At 33.6% G+C, this 19,705-nt stretch overlaps 1 long non-coding RNA gene across 1 annotated transcript; it reads left to right on the top strand.

Annotated features, from left to right (window-relative positions):
• Positions 1–4,432: 4,432 nt before the first annotated feature.
• LOC134715656 (uncharacterized) lies at positions 4,433–18,433 on the top strand. The gene is made up of 5 exons (XR_010106789.1): positions 4,433–4,541; positions 9,215–9,297; positions 13,347–13,371; positions 17,644–17,720; positions 18,214–18,433. It is a non-coding gene; the product is annotated as an uncharacterized LOC134715656 (long non-coding RNA).
• Positions 18,434–19,705: the final 1,272 nt, after the last annotated feature.

Here is a 19,705-nt window from a genome sequence, read left to right as displayed (position 1 = left end):
AAAAGCTTCATAGTTTAGAAGGCGGAAGACCTGAATGCTTCAAACTTTGTATATGGATGCCTCATGTTACAAAGTTTTTGTCAGTCACATGTCCAATGTCCTTGACCTCATTTTCATGTTTCGGTGACTACTTGAAAAAAAGTAAAGATTTTTTGTAATGTTAAATTCTCTCTTATTATAAGGATAACTATATTTGGTATGTGCTAACCTTGAAAGGTCCTCACGCCTGTCAGACAGTTTTTAATTGTCCTCGACCTCATTTCATGGATCAGTGAACAAGATTACATTTTGGTAGACAAGTTCATATCTCAGCTACTAAAAGCAATAGGTCTAGTATAGTCGGTGTATGGGAGAACTTTAAGGTGTACATGTCCAACTGGCAGATGTCATCTGACTTTGACCTCATTTTCATGGTTCAGTGGTTATAGTTTTTGTGTTTTTGTCTGTTTTTCGGATATTGTATGCAATAGGTCAATGTTTCTTGCATGTTTCAGACAATCATGTTCACGTACAGTGACAGTTTTGAACTTTCATGTATGTTTCAGACAATCATGTAAACGTACAGTGGCAAATGTTTCATGTATGTTTCAGACAATCATGTTAACGTACAGTGACAAATGATTCATGCATGTTTCAGACAATCATATTAACGTACAGTGGCAAATGTTTCATAGATATAGGAAGATGTGGTGTGAGTGCCAATGAGACAACTCTCCATGCATGTTTCAGACAATCATGTTAACGTACAGTGACAAATATTTGAACTTTCATGCATGTTTCAGACAATCATGCTAACGTACAGTGGCAAATGTTTCATGCATGTTTCATGCAATCATGTTAACGTACAGTGGCAAATGTTTCATGCAAACATGTTAACGTACAGTGGCAAATGTTTCATGCATGTTTCATGCATGTTTCAGACAATCATAACTGCATGGATTTAATGATCACAGCATAATTTTAGTTTAAGCAAAGACATAACAATAAACAACAATTCAGTAAAAGATGGCCATTATAGTAACTCAATTCTTGTTTTATGACATCAACGAATGAGACTTTTAAATGGATTTTGTTTTCAAATGATTAACGCGAACAGTGACACTAGCGGAACAAGACCTGCTTACCTTTCATGAGCACTGTTTTTGATGTAGTATATGTTGCGCATTCTTTAATTTCCTGTGAGGTAGTTTATCATTTGAACTGTTATATATTCGTCTTAAAAAATGAATATTGGTAGCAGCATTGCTTATTGGGGCATGGTAAAGGGTTTTCAAGTTTTGAAAGAGGGTCATGAAAGTTTGGTTGTTGAATTCGACTTAAACGTTTTTTTTTTATTAATGTAAAAAAAAAATTGCCGCCAATTTGATGGTTACCTTATGCTGCTCACATTCAGTGTATTGTATAATATATATATAGTATTGGTGGTGTCATGGAATATAAGTTCCTTCATAATATAAGTTCCAAAAGGAATACATTTTCTTGAATATTATTTCCACAGGAATAAATTTTCTTGAATAATATTTCCACAGGAAAAAATGTTACAGTATATGTTCCTAACGGAATAAATGGTATGAAATATTTGTTCCAACAGGAATAGGCAGTGGCGGATCCAGAGGGGGCGTAGAAAATTTTGTAAAATGATTTATCAGACTTGACTTCGTGAACTTTGACATTTCCCTTGTTTTTAATTTCTATGCGACAATTCTTTTAAAGATATTTTTCGCTGGTATTTTACTGATTGTCAAAGTCATGTGATTCGTGGCGGTGGAGTTGACCAGTGCGTCGAAAAAAACATCACTCAGTCATTTTGAAATTCAAATTACAGTAACACATGGCTAAGGCTGAGGATGACAATCATGACACCTTCAAAGCGACACAGTATTGAACAAGAGCGTGTTGACTTCTATTTTACTATTCCACTAAACAGATTGTAATACCGTCTATAGACTATTACACTATCATGAAAAAAAGTTCCACAGCATAATTATTTCCCTACGAAAACATGTTTAACCCAAAACACCCACCCTATTTTAAAATTACAGCTGAATAATGATCCCCAGTCAGTATTTATAAGCTCGAGATAGATTTCAAGTCTAAGGTACGAACCATTTGATTTGAGGAGACAGTCTGGGATATTTGAGAGAGAAAAAAATTGACTGATATTTGCCTTTAACAAAAATTCTGGCCGTATCTAGATTTAAAACAATAACCTTGTCCACGTTTTTTGCTATTTGAAACGAAAATCCAACAGAATTATTGAACATGAAGAACAAAAACGGGCGTATTTTTTTTTGTGGCCGGGGTTTGTATGTCTAACCGGAATGTCTGGTTCGCCTAACTGCTATATTGAATACTTTATTCAAGACCTAACTGCAACCTGCCTGCTGGGTGTAGCCTTTATGTCTACATATTCTACCATCATTCATAAATTCGATGTCATTTCAGACCCATTGGTAGCCTTTGGTTGATTAAGAACCCCTCACTTCCATTGATGATTAATTTTGTTCGGCGAAACCTACAGTATCAAACAAACATTTGAATAAAAATTTCTTGTTTTGTCTTTTTAACTCGTTTTCGTCGTATCGAAATATTTATCGAATAGCCCGGCGTATATCTGGTTTACAACAAGAAATCTGCGAGAATGTTCATGTCTATTTTTACTGAAAAGCCCCACATCAAATTTATTAGCACATAGCTTTAAATCCGTACTATCATTTTATGATAGACAATTGATATAGGAGCTTCGAATACAGCATCGCAAAACAGTTTGCAATTACTAAAAAATATACATGTCCAACGACGGGAATCGTTTAAAAAGTGCATTTTACACTTATTTTATGTTTTTTAGGCCCAAAAAAGGTCTCAAAAATTTTTCTTTAAAAACTTCGCCCCTTTTCCAAAATCCTGAATCCGCCCCTGATAGGTATAATGGTTCTGTGTATAACAAAAATTCCAGTTCTGTTAGGCGGAACACCTATACGTTGGTAGTGGGTTGAATGCACATTTTAAAAATTGATAGATTATGTTTTCATCGTATGTTAATTTACCACATTCCGTCCAGTAAGGAATTAGTATGATAAAAGTAAAAACACAAAAAAATACTAAACTAAAATACCACAACCTCATAAGTCGAAAACAGACAGACAGTGAAAATGGTGAAAGAACGTAGTGAAATATTGTAAACCTTTAAACGTGCCGCAGTTAACAACATTGATAAAGCTATTTGTAGAAACTGGTGTATCTCCTGATAGACTAAAGCAGGCTCATGTAACAGCACTGGAAAAAAAAGAAAAAAAAACCAACAACAACCAACTTGACAAAGCCAATAAAAAGCCTGTCAGCCAGTTCTTCCATTTTTTTCTAAAATTTATGAAAAGGTGTTTGAAATTCAACTTGGTATTTTTTTTGGAAAATATTATTTATCCCGCTTACCTGTGTGCTTTTAGACTTGGCCACTGATGTTAGACCACACTGTGACAACTGCGAGAATTAAGGTATTAAGCGTGTAGCGTTAGATAACAACCAGTATATAGCTGCTATTCTAGGGGACCTTTCGAAGGTCTTTGAATGTCTACCACATGAAATTCTGCTTGATAAATCATCACCATATATATGGTGTCTTTTTTCATTCTATTTCACATCTTAAATATTATTTCACAAACAGGAAACAACAAATAAAAATAATAGTATTCCTAGCTGTTAGGCTTACATTCATAAAGGGGTTCCCCAGAGTTCTATCCTTTGGCAATTCTGTAACAATAAAAATTCCAAAAATAAAAAGTGCAAGAAAGAGCACAAGGGTTTGTGTACGAAGACCGTTCAAGCTCATATCAACAGTTGCTTGAAAAGGTTAAGAAGCCTTCACTGTATATTAACAAACAAATATCAATGGTAATGGGAACTTTTAATATAGTTAATGAATTAGTCTGTCTGTTTACATGATCTATTAAATATAAAATATTGTAATTTAAATATTCTTTCAGATATGATAATATACTGGATATAACCTGAGACTACTATAACTATAGTAGTCTCAGATATAACACATGTAAAAACTACACAGTTTGGTAAGAAAAGTTTTAAGCAGCTGTTACTCTGTGGAACAGGGAACAGCCTACCTGACCATTTCAGGACTAAAAACAGTTTTTCTCAATTTAAGAGCCTTACAATACAGTCTTGGAATGGTTAGGAAACTAATCGATACTGATTGGAAAACATATCCTTATTTTCTAATTGTCTTAAAATTTGCACCTAAAATCAAAAAAAAAGAAGAAGTTGGCGTGTCTTTTTGATACGGCTTTAGAAAGGTTGAACTTGTGTTTTTAACTTGAACAGATTTCACAATACTGTATTTAGGTTTCATGGTTCATTAGACAAAATACCTCACGGCTATTTATTGGGCACTATGATTTGGCTGGTTAGTTCTATTGTTCTAATTTGTGAACACTTTATCATGGAATTCATTTTGAATTATTAGTTACACGAAACAGGCTGTTCACTTAGGATAAACATCACTTTGGTTGGAAAGTCTCTTGCATAAGGTAGATTTTATTCTTTCTTTAATGATAACATGTTTTAAACAAATTAATGGAAAAGTAATAGTAGTGCATGTTGCACAAACTGAATGTGAAGTTTATTTTGGTGGCTGTCTAAAACAAAAAGACATTTCAGAAAGGAGATTTAACATTCAAATTTCATAATTCAGTAATCTGCTTTTAATATGTTACTCTACTATATTTTTCCTGGCGGGTCTACTCGACCCGCACGGCATGCATGTTTTTTTTTTATTTTATTAAATCGATTTGAAATAACATTCCATAGACGATAGAGCAGTGGAGATATAAACTAATGAACCTGTTACAGTATTTAACCATAGCTTTAACAATATTGAAATATAAAGGAAGTCTGCCCAATTCTGATAAAACAGCTATATTTGTGTTGCCTTTGAGTAGACACCAAGAATATATTTACAGAATCTTAAATGCTGTTTTTCTGCTTGACATTTATCATAAATTTGATGAAAGGTTAACAAGCCTTTTCTAAATATATATATTAATCATTTCATGTTGGGAACAACCACTCAAATAAAGGATAACCTCTCAATATAATGACTATCTCCCTAGTATGAGGGGTACACTTCAAGTGATATAAAAAAAAAATGTTTGTAAAAACCACATAGTTCAAATGAGCACATATTATATATTTTCCTTTCTTTGGAAAAAAATTGGTTGGTTAACTTATACAGGTTGGGGACAGCCTGCCAAATGGGGAACCATTCCCCAAATGAGAAATATCCTTCATTTGAGTAATCAATTCATAGTGCTTAAAACTAAATTTTCCATGGGTCTTTTTAGTTAAATTGGATCAAATTTATAGAAAATAGAACAACTTCTTCCAAAGAACTTTATTTTTATTATTGGTTTAAAAAAAGTTGGAAGCCTTGAAAATAGTCAATTCCAAGTTTGCATAGGCCTGTATCTTCTCAGTGAATCAACTGAAACTACTGGGTTATATTCAACTAAACTTGGCCAAAATCATCATTGGGGTATCTAGTAAGAAAAATGTGTCTTAAGAACCAGCCAATCAACCAAGATCGCCACCATGGCTAAAAAAAGAACATAGGGGTAAAATGTAGATTTTGGCTTATAACTCTGAAACCAAAGCAGTTAGAGCAATCTGACAGGGATAAAATTGTTTATCAGGTGAAGATCTATCTGCCCTGAAATTTTCAGATGAATCGGACAATCCGTTGTTGGGTTGCTGCCCCTGAATTGTTAATTTTAAGGAAATTTTGCCGTTTTTGGTTATCTTGAATATTATTATAGATAAAGATAAACTGTAAACAGCAATAATGTTCAACAAAGTAAGATCTTCAAATAAGTCAACTTGACCAATATGGTCAGTTGACCCATTTAGGAGTTATTGCCCTTTATAGTCAATTTTTACCAATATTTTATAAATTATTGTAATCTTTTACAAAAATCTTGACCCTACTTGGTCAAAGGAGTAGGTCTGGTAAGACCCCTTTCTGGCCCCAAAATATAGCAGTTTTACAAAATTGTTAAAATGTTAATTTTTAGTTATTAATTGGACAGTTGAATGCTTCTGCTTCATAAATATGCGCTGTTTTTGACAATACAATGCACATATATCGGGTTGTAACACCATTAAGTCATGCTAAATTACTGAAATCTTCAAAATTCTATCATTTTAGTTAACTTTTAGACAGTTTCCGTGTAAAACGAAGGTGGCCGCATTCGTGTTCATCCTTAATATTGAAATGTAAGTTGTATTTTATGATAATACATAACATATATAAAGATTGTGGATGAACACGGATGCGGCCACTTTCATTTTTGACTAAAACCATCTGAAAAGTGACGTTTTTTGGCATATTTGAGAGATTTTTCATATTTTTCATATTTGAGCTTGAATCGAATCGTTTTTAATGACTAAATCAGTTAAAATCTTTCACATTAAACTAATTGAATCAAGTGAAATAGACACTTAAGTGTTTAAAAAGTGGTCAAAATCTTTCGTCAGATTAAACTGAAATTTGAGGCCAAAATGACTCCTTACTGGACCTACTCCTTTAACCAAATTTACCAACAATCATTATTAGGGTAACTAGTTTAGAGCAAATCTGTCGATTTGTTAAGCTTTTTATCAAGTTAATATCTATCTGCCTATAAATTTTCAGATGAATTGAACAACCAGTTTTTGAGTTGCTGCTCCTGAATTGGTAATTTTAAGGAAATTTTGCTGTTTTTGGTTATTATCTTGAATACTATGATAGATTGAGATAAACTGTAATAAAAATGTTCAGCAAAGTAAGATCTAATAATAAGTCAACATGACCAAAATGGTCAGTTGATCCCTTAAGGAGTTATTGCCCTTTATAGTCAATTTCTAACAATTTCATTAATTCGGTAAATTTTTGTGAATTTTTACTAAATATTTTCAACTGTATCTAAAGAGCCAAGTCTATATAGATAGAAAAATTGTAAGTAGCAAGAATGTTCAGTATAGTAAGATATACAAACACATCACCAAACCCCAATTTTGTCATGAATCCATCTGTGTCCTTTGTCTAATATTCATAGACCTATCTGGGGCATTCCGTATATGCATTTGTGTAGGTCCTGCCAAAAAAATGAATGATACAACAAAATCATATTTTATTGTCACTTTGGAAATGTGCTACGTGCACAATATGTGAGGTAAGCTAAGAACTATTTTGAATTAATTAACTTGCCTGTCATATTAATTGTTTTTTTCTCAGTTGCAAGCAAGCTGTAGTTATGAAATTATAAATTTAGCCTAATGAAAAGAAACAAATTACTAAAATGTCAAGGCACAGGTCATCAACCAAAATAACTTTTTAGGAGAACAAGATAAGTTTATTTTACATGTATGACATCATGAGAGAAAGTTTAAACATTTTCCTCGTTAAATTTGGTGCAATGAAAGACCAAGAGTATTTCATCTTTTACCTAACCTAATCCACATTGGAAAATAAAAAAAGAATGAAATTTTGGCATGAAAATTTCAAAGAATTAAATCTATCAATAAACCAATAAATTAAAAATCCTTACCTAATTAAAACTCAAATTATTTTATATTTTACAAATAGCAGTTCATTGCTCATTTTTGTTAAGTTTTTGTGTTTTGGTCTGTTTTTCTTTAATTATAAGCAGTAGGTCAATTAGGAGATAACTGTATTGTATTTAAAGCTTGGCCTTCGTAAAACATAGATTTTACTGTGGCAAATTAATTTACCTAGCGATGCAGAGTGGAGATAGGTAAACGGTTATTTGCGACAGTAAAATCAAGTTTTATGAAGGCCAAGCTTAAAATACAATACAGTTATGTCCATTCTAATGCCACATTTTAAAATAAATTTCATTTAATAAATATTTGGGCTTTAAAATGCTATAAATGAAAAAGTCCGTGAAACTGTTGCATCGTTATTGGCATCTAAACAATGTGATGTCATATGTATACTCTGGATGCCTAACATAATACTAAAAGTATTTTTACTTTTCATACGCTTCAGAATGGTTTCAATATATAGACAAAGAGAAGATTTTTGAGGCTCAGAATGTGACTCTTGTTTATTTTTTGAGAAATTGCATACCCCAAAAATATCGGAATTCAAAATGGTGGCTTTCTTAGAAATATGGACTGGTAGAACGTGGAATCTTACCCCTAAAAATATTTGTCAACTTCCAATGAAAATTATTGTTACAAACTAATTGCATTAGAATGATATTTGTTGTATGGAAGAATTGTTAGCTGTTCATGCCTGCCTGGCATGTTTCATCTGACCTTGATCTCATTTTCATGGTTCATTGCTCATTGTAAGTGTTTGTGGTTTAAAGTTTATGTGACAGTTGTTATATAGCTTTATATTTAGGACTATCAACAAATATCAATGATTAGTAAAAAAGGAAGAATTGTTAATATATATGTCTGGCATGATTTATCTGACCTTGACCTCATTTTCATGGTTCATTGGTCAAGGTTTAGTTTTTGTGGTTTAAAATTTATGTGACAGTTGTTATATAGCTTTATATTTAGGACTATCAACAGATATCAATGATTAGTAAAAAAAGGCAAGACATTTCAGCGTGTGCACTCTTGTTTTTATAAATTTATAACATTGAGGACTTCTGGAACTTTAAAAAGCGTCCAACGTATCATGCTTTCGTGGCAGTCAGCTCTTAATTAATTCCTGCCAACTTTTCAAAATGCCTATGGGGTTTTGCATACAAGATGACTGTCATAGTCGTAAAAAAACCTTCAAGGGAGCCTTTAAAAACATTTTAATGTTATTTTTTAGCTTCTCCACACAATACCTGTGTTATATTAAGGTATGTAGGGGGAAAAAAATCAGAGACAAATGCCTGTGCTTCTTCATATATTTATAAGCCTGAATCATTGTAAAATTTCAATTTGGGAGCCTCCATGGAGGAAATCTCCCACAAATAGTGACAGTTGGCAGGTAAGTTATAATTATCTAACCATTGACACTTAATTTGGAAATCTTTTTTCTAATTTAGTCTAACTGAATGAAAGAAAAGTTTCTGATTGTCAATTTGGATATCTTCATATTACTTTGATATAACTTTGATATAACTATATAATATATATTTATTTCAATTTACTAACTGTTGTCTCATAAATATAAGAATTCTTTTATTTTGTTTTGCAGATGGATGAGCCCAGATGAAAGTTCAGTCCTAAACCTGAAGGAAGACGGTTTCAATTTAGTTGCCAGATAATGATGGTGTACCGGTAAGTATTTGCTCATTACAATTGTTTTTGAAACTAGGTCAAAATTTGTTAGATAATAAAAATTAGTTCTCAAATTAATTGGAGAAACAGCTTGAAAATTAGTTTTCAAACTAGTTGGAGAAACAGCTTGAAAAATCATTACAAATTAGTCCCAAATTTCGTTTTCAAATTTATACTCGAATGAAATATATTTTATATTTTATAATTTATATAAAATATATACAATATATACAGTAGTACAATTCTATATAGTTACTTGTGTATTATGTCTATAATATATATTTTCTAATAACTTGAAATCTCAGTTCAAAATTTTAATATTTTACTACTCATTTTACCCCCGCTTTGGAAAAGGGGGGGGGGGGGGGGGGGGGGTAATAATGTTTTACCTGTGTCTGTCGATCCAGCCATCAGTTCATCAGTCTGTCCATCCCAATGAATATTTTTTCGTCACCTTTTTCTCAATACAAGGATTTCTGAAATTTGGTTTCGGGTTGATATATATATATCAGCTATGCCAAGTGATGTGTTTTCAGATTCATCACTAAGCAACTTCCTGTTTACCGAACACATGTATCATTTTACACCTGATAGCCAAGTTGAAAATTTTCACTTCTTTTTAACTACAATACAAGAATTTCTGAAATTTGGTTTTAGGGTTTATACAAGTCAGCTTGCAACATACTCAACTGGGATAGGATAGTGATCAGGTGGCTGTGGAGGTGGGGGCATTTAATAGCTAACTTCTTAAAAGTTTTATATTTTAGTTGAGGGAAGACCTGGTTGCTTCATACTTTGTACTCATGCATACCTGTCAACCTCTGAAAATGAAAAGTCAGGTCATGACCTGCATTGAGAAAAAAAATCTCAGGTCATAACGCGTACGACATTTTGCGGGCTCAATTGAAGAACAAAAATATGTTTACATATAATTTATATAGTCAATATGTATATGAAACAGTTAGAACATGTATACAAGTTTATTTCAGACTATTGTTATATTCCATAGTAGCAGACTTGGCATTCTTTAAAAGAACTGCACTTGTTTTCAGTTCATAGCAATGCAAATGTGTATTCATTTTACAAGAAAGAAGAGCACACAGTGTATCCTTATCAAGATCAGCCCTAAACTCTGTAGCTATTTTCTTTACTAAAGAAAATGCCCTCTCACTGTCTGCATTGCTGTTTGGCAAAACCAGTAATGTTTTAGCAATTTTTGACAAAACAAAAAATCTTGGCTGGTTAAGAAAAATGTCATGCAACTTGGACATTTCTCCCCAAAATGTACCAATGTCAGTTTCAGGGGAAGTGCAAAGTGGAAGTTCATCTAATGGGGTCAACTGATAGTCACTGAACTCATCTTGTAGCTTGTTGAAAATATCGTTACGTAGCTCAGGTAAACAGTCCTACATTTTGACTTTTGGTTACATTGAAAAAGACCGATAAAACCGAAGGTCGTATTACTTCTAAATACCGGAAACAATTCCGGTCAGAAATCCGGGTGAAACGGGTAATGTGAGAAATTCCCGGGACCCGCCGGGTAAAGAAAAACTCCCGGGTGAGAGGTGAAAATAACGGGTGTCACCCGCAAAAAACGGGTGAGTTGACAGGTATGCACTCATGTTACAAAGTTTCCGTCAGTCACATGTCTAATGTCCTTGACCTGATTTTTATGGTTCAGTGACTACTTTTTTGTAATGATGAATTCCCACTTATTATAAGGAATGAGATAACTATATTTGGTTTGTGCGTACCTTGTAAGGTCCTCATGCCTGTCAGATAGTTTTCACTTGACCTTGACCTCATTTCATGGATCAGTTTTGGTGGTCAAGTCCGTATCTCAGATACTATAAACAATTAAAGGTCTAGTATATTCAGTGTACGGAAGGATTGTAAGGTATACATGTCTAACTGGCAGGTGTCATCTGACCTTGACCTCATTTTCATAGTTCAGTGGTTATAGTTAAGTATTTGTGTTTTGGTCTGTTATTCTTATACTGTTTGCAATAGGTCTACTATATTTAGTGTATGAAATTATTGTAAGGTGTACATGTCTAGCTGGCAGGTGTCATCTCACCTTGACCTCAAACTTACAGGGTTTATTGGTCACAGTTACGTTTTTGAGTTTGGTCTTTTTTTTCTAAAACTATATGCAATAGGTCAACTATATTTGGTGTATGGAAATATTGTTTGATTTTTATGTCAGTCACACAGGTTTTATTTGACCTTGACCTCATTTTCACAGTTCATTGCTCAGTGTTCAGTTTTTGTGTTTCGGTCTGTTTTTCTTAAACAATAAGTAATAGGTCAACTATATTTGTTGTATGGAAGAATTGTTAGCTGTATACATGCCTGCCTGGCATGTTTCATCTGACATTGACCTTATTTTCATGGTTCATTGGTCAATGTTTAGTTTTCTTGGTTATTATAAAAAAAGATGTGGTATGATTGCCAATGAGACAACTATCCACAAAAGACTAAAATGACACAAACATTAACAACTATAGGTCACCGTACGGCTTTCAACAATGAGCAAAGCCCATACTTAAGTTTATGTGACAGTTGTAATAAAGCTTTATATTTAGGACTGTCAACATAATATCAATGATTAGTAAAGAAGGTAAGACACTGTGCACTCTTGTTGAAATTTTAATAACTTTCTTAAACTATCCTGGATTTCTACCAAACTTGGACAGATGCTTGTTTGTGATCATAAGATAGTATCCAGATGTAAATTTTGTTAAAAAAAATATCTTGTTTATCCACATTTTACTTATAAATGGACTGCCAGGAAACATTACATTCACTCTGTGGTAAAAGATTTTATACAAATGCAAAAATTTTTGCAGTCGTATACAGGTATCACTTCGTCGTCGTCAATGTTGTCTGAAGATGGATGGTTTCTGAATAATAACTTTAGTATAAGAAAATAGAAATCAATGAAATGTTAACACAATGCTTATAACCACAAAAGGAAGGTTGGGATTGATTTCCAGGGCCTAAAACATACATTTATCTTGTTTCAGGACAAAAATTTGTGTATAAGTACAATGTAATCTGAAACTGTACCATAATGTTTATATCATTTAAGTAGAAGGTTTGGATTTATTTTAGGGTTCTGGAGCAAACAGTCAAGGAATTAAGGGCCAAAAACGCGTTTTTGAAGTTTCGTGACAATAACTTATGTTTAATTGTATGGGTCTCTCTGACATTGTACCACAAGGTTCCATATGATGAAGGAAAGGTTTGGTGTCAGTCTGGGTTTAATATCCCTGAACATGTAGGAATAAGAGACAAAAAAGGGGCAAAAAGAATAATTTTTCTAGTTTACAGACAATAACTTATGTTTAAGTGTATCAGGATCTCTCTGAAATTATACTACAAGGTTTCTTACTACAAAGGAAAGGCTGGAATTGAGTTTTGGGGTTCTTGCTCCAAGGATTTCAATAAGTGAGGGGCCAAAAAAAGGGTCCCAAATAAGCATTTTTGTAGTTTTCAGACATTACTTGTCTTTTTAAAAGTGTATAAATCGCTCTAAAATGATACCACAAGTTTCCATACTACAAAGGATGGTTATAGGCGGTATAAATGGAACAAATCATTAAGTAATTAGGGGTAAAAAAGGGGGGCAAGGGTTTCTGGTTAAAGGACAATTTAGCCAATTTAAATGCCATATAAGGGAGGTAATCCAATTCCAATAAAATTTTAAGAACACTATTAAAATTATCCTTACTTGTGGAAAGACATGCAATTGTTCACTGAACTATTGGTTTTTAATTTTCTTTATATTTTTTTTTAGCCTGTAGGAAATATATAGTATAGGTTACTTCAAAGAATTGAAAATGATTTATGTTTATCTATTTCATTTTATATGTTTTCATGTTTTATATCTGTTTCATTTTATATGTTTTCATATGTATGCTGTTTTTTTATTTCTATTTTCTATAGGAGTATTTCTTTCTTCTGTTTTTAATTTATTTTCATTATCTATAAGTTACTTCAAAGAATTGAAAGTGAGGTATGGTCATCTGTTTCATTTTATTTTTTAGGTGACGTCCAGGATCAGAAAGTGCGGTAAGTTTTGATAGGATTGTGTGCATGTTTGTATGCCTTTTTGCCCTTGTTTCCTCTAGGTGGCGCTCCAAGGATCTGAAGTGCAGGTATGTTAAGATAAGATTGTGTGCTTGTTTGTATGCCTTTTTGTCCTCATTTCCTCTAGGTGGCGGTCCAGGGATCAGATGTGAAGGTATGTTAAGATAAGATTGTGTGCATGTTTGTATGTCTTTTTGTCGTAGTTTCTTCTAGGTTGCGGTCCAAGGATTGGAAGTGAAGGTATGTTAAGATAAGATTGTGTTCATATTTGTATGCCTTTTTGTCCAAGTTTCCTCTAGGTGGCAGTCCAAGAATTGGATGGGCAGGTATGTTAAGATAAGATTGTGTTCATATTTGTATGCCTTTTTGTCCAAGTTTCCTCTAGGTGGCAGTCCAAGGATTGGATGGGCAGGTATGTTAAGATAAGATTGTGTTCATATTTGTATGCCTTTTTATCCAAGTTTCTTCTAGGTGGTGTCAAAGAATTTGAAGTAAAGGTATGTTAAGATAAGAATGTGTGCATGATTGTATGCCTTTTTGTCCAAGTTTCCTCTAGGTGGCAGTCAAAGGATTGGAAGTGAAGGTATGTTAAGATAAGATTGTGTTCATATTTGTATGCCTTTTTGTCCTCATTTCCTCTAGGTGGCGGTCCAGGGATCAGATGTGAAGGTATGTTAAGATAAGATTGTGTGCATGTTTGTATGTCTTTTTGTCGTAGTTTCTTCTAGGTTGCAGTCCAAGGATTGGAAGTGAAGGTATGTTAAGATAAGATTGTGTTCATATTTGTATGCCTTTTTGTCCAAGTTTCCTCTAGGTGGCAGTCCACGGATTGGATGGGCAGGTATGTTAAGATAAGATTGTGTTCATATTTGTATGCCTTTTTGTCCAAGTTTCCTTTAGGTTGCAGTCCAAGGATTGGAGGTCAAGGTATGTTAAGATAAGATTGTGTGCATGTTTGAATGTCTTTTTGTCCTAATTTCTTCTAGGTGGCAGTCCAAGGATTGGAAGTGAAGGTATGTTAAGATAAGATTGTGTTCATATTTGTATGCCTTTTTGTCCAAGTTTCCTCTAGGTGGCAGTCCAAGGATTGGAAGTGAAGGTATGTTAAGATAAGATTGTGTTCATATTTGTATGCCTTTTTGTCCAAGTTTCCTCTAGGTGGCAGTCCAAGGATTGGAAGTGAAGGTATGTTAAGATAAGATTGTGTTCATATTTGTATGCCTTTTTGTCCAAGTTTCTTTTAGGCGGCAGTCCAAGGATTGGAAGTAAAGGTATGTTAAGATAAGATTGTGTTCTTATTTGTATGCCTTTTTGTCCAAGTTTCCTCTAGGTGGTGGTCCAAGGATTGGAAGTGAAGGTATGTTAAGATAAGATTGTGTTCATATTTGTATGCCTTTTTGTCCAAGTTTCCTCTAGGTGGCAGTCTAAGAATTGGATGGGCAGGTATGTTAAGATAAGATTGTGTTCATATTTGTATGCCTTTTTGTCCAAGTTTCCTTTAGGTGGCAGTCCAAGGATTGGAAGTAAAGGTATGTTAAGATAAGATTGTGTTCATATTTGTATGCCTTTTTGTCCAAGTTTCCTCTAGGTGGCAGTCAAAGAATTGGATGGGCAGGTATGTTAAGATAAGATTGTGTTCATATTTGTATGCCTTTTTGTCCAAGTTTCCTCTAGGTGGCAGTCCAAGGATTGGATGGGCAGGTATGTTAAGATAAGATTGTGTTCATATTTGTATGCCTTTTTGTCCAAGTTTCCTCTAGGTGGCAGTCCAAAGATTGGAAGTGAAGGTATGTTAAGATAAGATTGTGTTCATATTTGTATGCCTTTTTGTCCAAGTTTCATTTAGGTGACAGTCCAAGGATTGGAAGTGAAGGTATGTTAAGATAAGATTGTGTTCATATTTTTATGCCTTTTTGTCCAAGTTTCCTTTAGGTTGCAGTCCAAGGATTGGAAGTCAAGGTATGTTAAGATAAGATTGTGTGCATGTTTGAATGTCTTTTTGTCCTAATTTCTTCTAGGTGGCAGTCCAAGGATTGGAAGGGAAGGTATTTTAAGATAAGATTGTGTTCATATTTGTATGCCTTTTTGTCCAAGTTTCCTCTAGGTGGCAGTCAAAGAATTGGATGGGCAGGTATGTTAAGATAAGATTGTGTTCATATTTGTATGCCTTTTTGTCCAAGTTTCCTCTAGGTGGTGTCAAAGAATTTGAAGTAAAGGTATGTTAAGATAAGAATGTGTGCATGATTGTATGCCTTTTTGTCCAAGTTTCCTCTAGGTGGCAGTCAAAGGATTGGAAGTGAAGGTATGTTAAGATAAGATTGTGTTCATATTTGTATGCCTTTTTGTCCAAGTTTCCTCTAGGTGGTGGTCCAAGGATTGGAAGTGAAGGTATGTTAAGATAAGATTGTATGCCTTTTTGTCCAAGTTTCCTCTAGGTGGTGGTCCAAGGATTGGAAGTGAAGGTATGTTAAGATAAGATTGTGTTCATATTTGTATGCCTTTTTGTCCAAGTTTCCTCTAGGTGGCAGTCTAAGAATTGGATGGGCAGGTATGTTAAGATAAGATTGTGTTCATATTTGTATGCCTTTTTGTCCAAGTTTCCTTTAGGTGGCAGTCCAAGATTGGAAGTAAAGGTATGTTAAGATAAGATTGTGTTCATATTTGTATGCCTTTTTGTCCAAGTTTCCTCTAGGTGGCAGTCGAAGAATTGAATGGGCAGGTATGTTAAGATAAGATTGTGTTCATATTTGTATGCCTTTTTGTCCAAGTTTCCTCTAGGTGGCAGTCCAAGGATTGGATGGGCAGGTATGTTAAGATAAGATTGTGTTCATATTTGTATGCCTTTTTGTCCAAGTTTCCTCTAGGTGGCAGTCCAAGGATTGGAAGTGAAGGTATGTTAAGATAAGATTGTGTTCATATTTGTATGCCTTTTTGTCCATGTTTCCTTTAGGTTGCAGTCCAAGGATTGGAAGTAAAGGTATGTTAAGATAAGATTGTGTGCATGTTTGAATGTCTTTTTGTCCTAGTTTCTTCTAGGTGGCGGTCCAAGGATTGGAAGTGAAGGTATGTTAAGATAAGATTGTGTTCATATTTGTATGCCTTTTTGTCCAAGTTTCCTCTAGGTGGCAGTCTAAGAATTGGATGGGCAGGTATGTTAAGATAAGATTGTGTTCATATTTGTATGCCTTTTTGTCCAAGTTTCCTTTAGGTGGCAGTCCAAGATTGGAAGTAAAGGTATGTTAAGATAAGATTGTGTTCATATTTGTATGCCTTTTTGTCCAAGTTTCCTCTAGGTGGCAGTCGAAGAATTGAATGGGCAGGTATGTTAAGATAAGATTGTGTTCATATTTGTATGCCTTTTTGTCCAAGTTTCCTCTAGGTGGCAGTCCAAGGATTGGATGGGCAGGTATGTTAAGATAAGATTGTGTTCATATTTGTATGCCTTTTTGTCCAAGTTTCCTCTAGGTGGCAGTCCAAGGATTGGAAGTGAAGGTATGTTAAGATAAGATTGTGTTCATATTTGTATGCCTTTTTGTCCATGTTTCCTTTAGGTTGCAGTCCAAGGATTGGAAGTAAAGGTATGTTAAGATAAGATTGTGTGCATGTTTGAATGTCTTTTTGTCCTAGTTTCTTCTAGGTGGCGGTCCAAGGATTGGAAGTGAAGGTATGTTAAGATAAGATTGTGTTCATATGTGTATGCCTTTTTGTCCAAGTTTCCTCTAGGTGGCAGTCCAAGGATTGGAAGTGAAGGTATGTTAAGATAAGATTGTGTTCATATTTGTATGCCTTTTTGTCCAAGTTTCCTTTAGGTGACAGTCCAAGGATTGGAAGTGAAGGTATGTTAAGATAAGATTGTGTTCATATTTGTATGCCTTTTTGTCCAAGTTTCTTCTAGGTGGCGTCAAAGAATCGGAATGTCAGGTATGTTAAGATAAGAATGTGTGCATGATTGTATGCCTTTTTGTCCAAGTTTCCTCTAGGTGGCGTTCCAAGGATTGGAAGTGAAGGTATGTTAAGATAAGATTGTGTTCATATTTGTATGCCTTTTTGTCCAAGTTTCCTTTAGGTGGCGTCAAAGAATCGGAATGACAGGTATGTTAAGATAAGAATGTGTGCATGATTGTATGCCTTTTTGTCCAAGTTTCCTCTAGGTGGCAGTCCAAGGATTGGATGGGCAGGTATGTATATATATTTTTTTTTAATTTACTAACAGTTGTCTCATAAATATTAAGATGTTTTAAGTTTGTATTTCAGATGGATGAGTCCAGATGAAAGTACAGTCCTACACCTTAAGGAATATGGTTTCAATACAGTTGGCAGATAATGAGGATGTAAGTATTTGGTCATTGCAATTGTGTTTAAAACTTCTTTTTTTAAATTTAGGTAAAAAAAATCAGTATTTCCTTTGAACGACCACTTGAAATTTTATTACAAAATTGTTCTTAATTTCATGTTCAAATTTACTCTAATGAAATATAATTTAAAAAGAATTATTGTAATTGTTACAAATTAAAATAGACTGATCCTCCCAATTTAGGATTTGAAATAAAACTTGCATCACATTTAAATTTCTGAGTTAATTATTACAACAAATAGACTTAATATTGACAATTTGGATATTCATGTATTTATTTCCATTTTGATTGGGAAAATATGACTTTGTTTAGAATGTTTGTTCAAAATGTATACATCAGATTGTTTTGGTTAGCCACCCCATTCTGATAATTATCTGCATACATTAATTTCAGACTTAATGGTGTTATCATTAAACAGTCTTCATAATACTGATTAAAAGTTAAAATTAAAATGGTTAATTAATTATAGGCAAAAAGAGCATAGACACAGAAAACTACGCCATTCACACAGATGTTTCAGTTGAGATGGTAGATGAGTAGCAACTCCATGGAAGATATTTACTTAGATCTTCAACCAAGTCCGAGGCTTTGCCATGTAAGCAATCAAGCACCAAGGATAGCAGCTAGAATGAAGATTAATTATTACATTGATCTTCCACCAAGTCTGAGGCTTTGTCATGAAAGAAATAATGCAAGTATATTCAAGCCAATTAATTCTGTACATTATTAGCAAAAACGTGAAAGTATATAAGCATTATCTATAAAGCAACACACATTTTGGTTATTTTGCACATTTACAACACACAAAAAAAAATATGTATCAGTTTAGATGTTTTTCTGTTACACAAATAATATTTAATGCCATGAAAAGTCAATCCTGATAGAATTTTTACTTCAAGGGAGACTAGTACAATTAACTGCAAGAATGTTTCTTTCAGTGGGAGATAACTCACTATTATGCAATCTGAATACAGAATAGATTAATAAAAGTTTAGGCTGCAATTTAACAAATTTGTATAATATATAATTTGTGTCAATTTTAATTCCTTTTTAGGTAATTTATAAAACAGTGCCAATGTTTTCATGAAGGGGAGTAAGACTTGTGGTATAAGATATCTTAAATACAAGTACGTATATTATTCTTCTATTTAAAACAATTTGATAATCATAAAATAAGTTTACAGGGAAAAAACATGCACCAGGCTTAAAGTTGTAAGAGGTCAAATGGTGTTTTGTTGTTGACTATAAAGGTTCTAAAATTTTGAATTGGTCACACTAATGTCATTGTAAAGACTTGTATGCAGGCTTTGGCTAAACCACGAAATGAAGTACCAACATAATTACAATTGTTCACCAAATAAGATGCTGAAAATGGCTCCTTTGATACTTGTCAGGTTATGAAGCTTGAAGGAATATATATAAAAACAAGATGTGGTATGAGTGCCAATGAGACAACTGTCCACAAGAGACCAAAATGACACAGACATTAACAACTATAGGTCACCATACTGCCTTCAACAATGAGCAAATCCTATACCGCATAGTCCGCTATAAAAGGCTCCGATATGAAGATGTAATACAATTCAAACGAGAAAACTAACTGTTTATTTATTTATTATATTGACCAACAGCAGTCTTATAAATATAACCTAATTTATAATTTTAGATTTTTTTCCAGTAGCAGGCCAGTCCCAAGTTTCAGACCAGATGGCAGATGAGTAGCAACTCCATGGAAGATGTTTACTTAAATCTTCAACCAAGTCCGAGGCTTTGCCATGCAAGCAATCAAGCACCAAGGATAGCAGCTGAAATGAAGATTAATTATTACATTGATCTTCAAACAAGTCTGAGGCTTTGTCATGAAAGAAATAATGCAAGTATATTCAAGCCAAATAATTGTGTACATTATCAGGGGAAATGTGATAAAGTCTATAAGGATTATCTATAAGGCAGCATACATT

Source organism: Mytilus trossulus, chromosome 4 (assembly GCF_036588685.1).
Source record: "Mytilus trossulus isolate FHL-02 chromosome 4, PNRI_Mtr1.1.1.hap1, whole genome shotgun sequence".
NCBI classification, from domain to species: Eukaryota; Metazoa; Mollusca; class Bivalvia; order Mytilida; family Mytilidae; genus Mytilus; species Mytilus trossulus.
The sequence above is the reverse complement of the archived record's forward strand: the minus strand, read 5'-3'. Positions and strand labels throughout refer to the sequence as shown.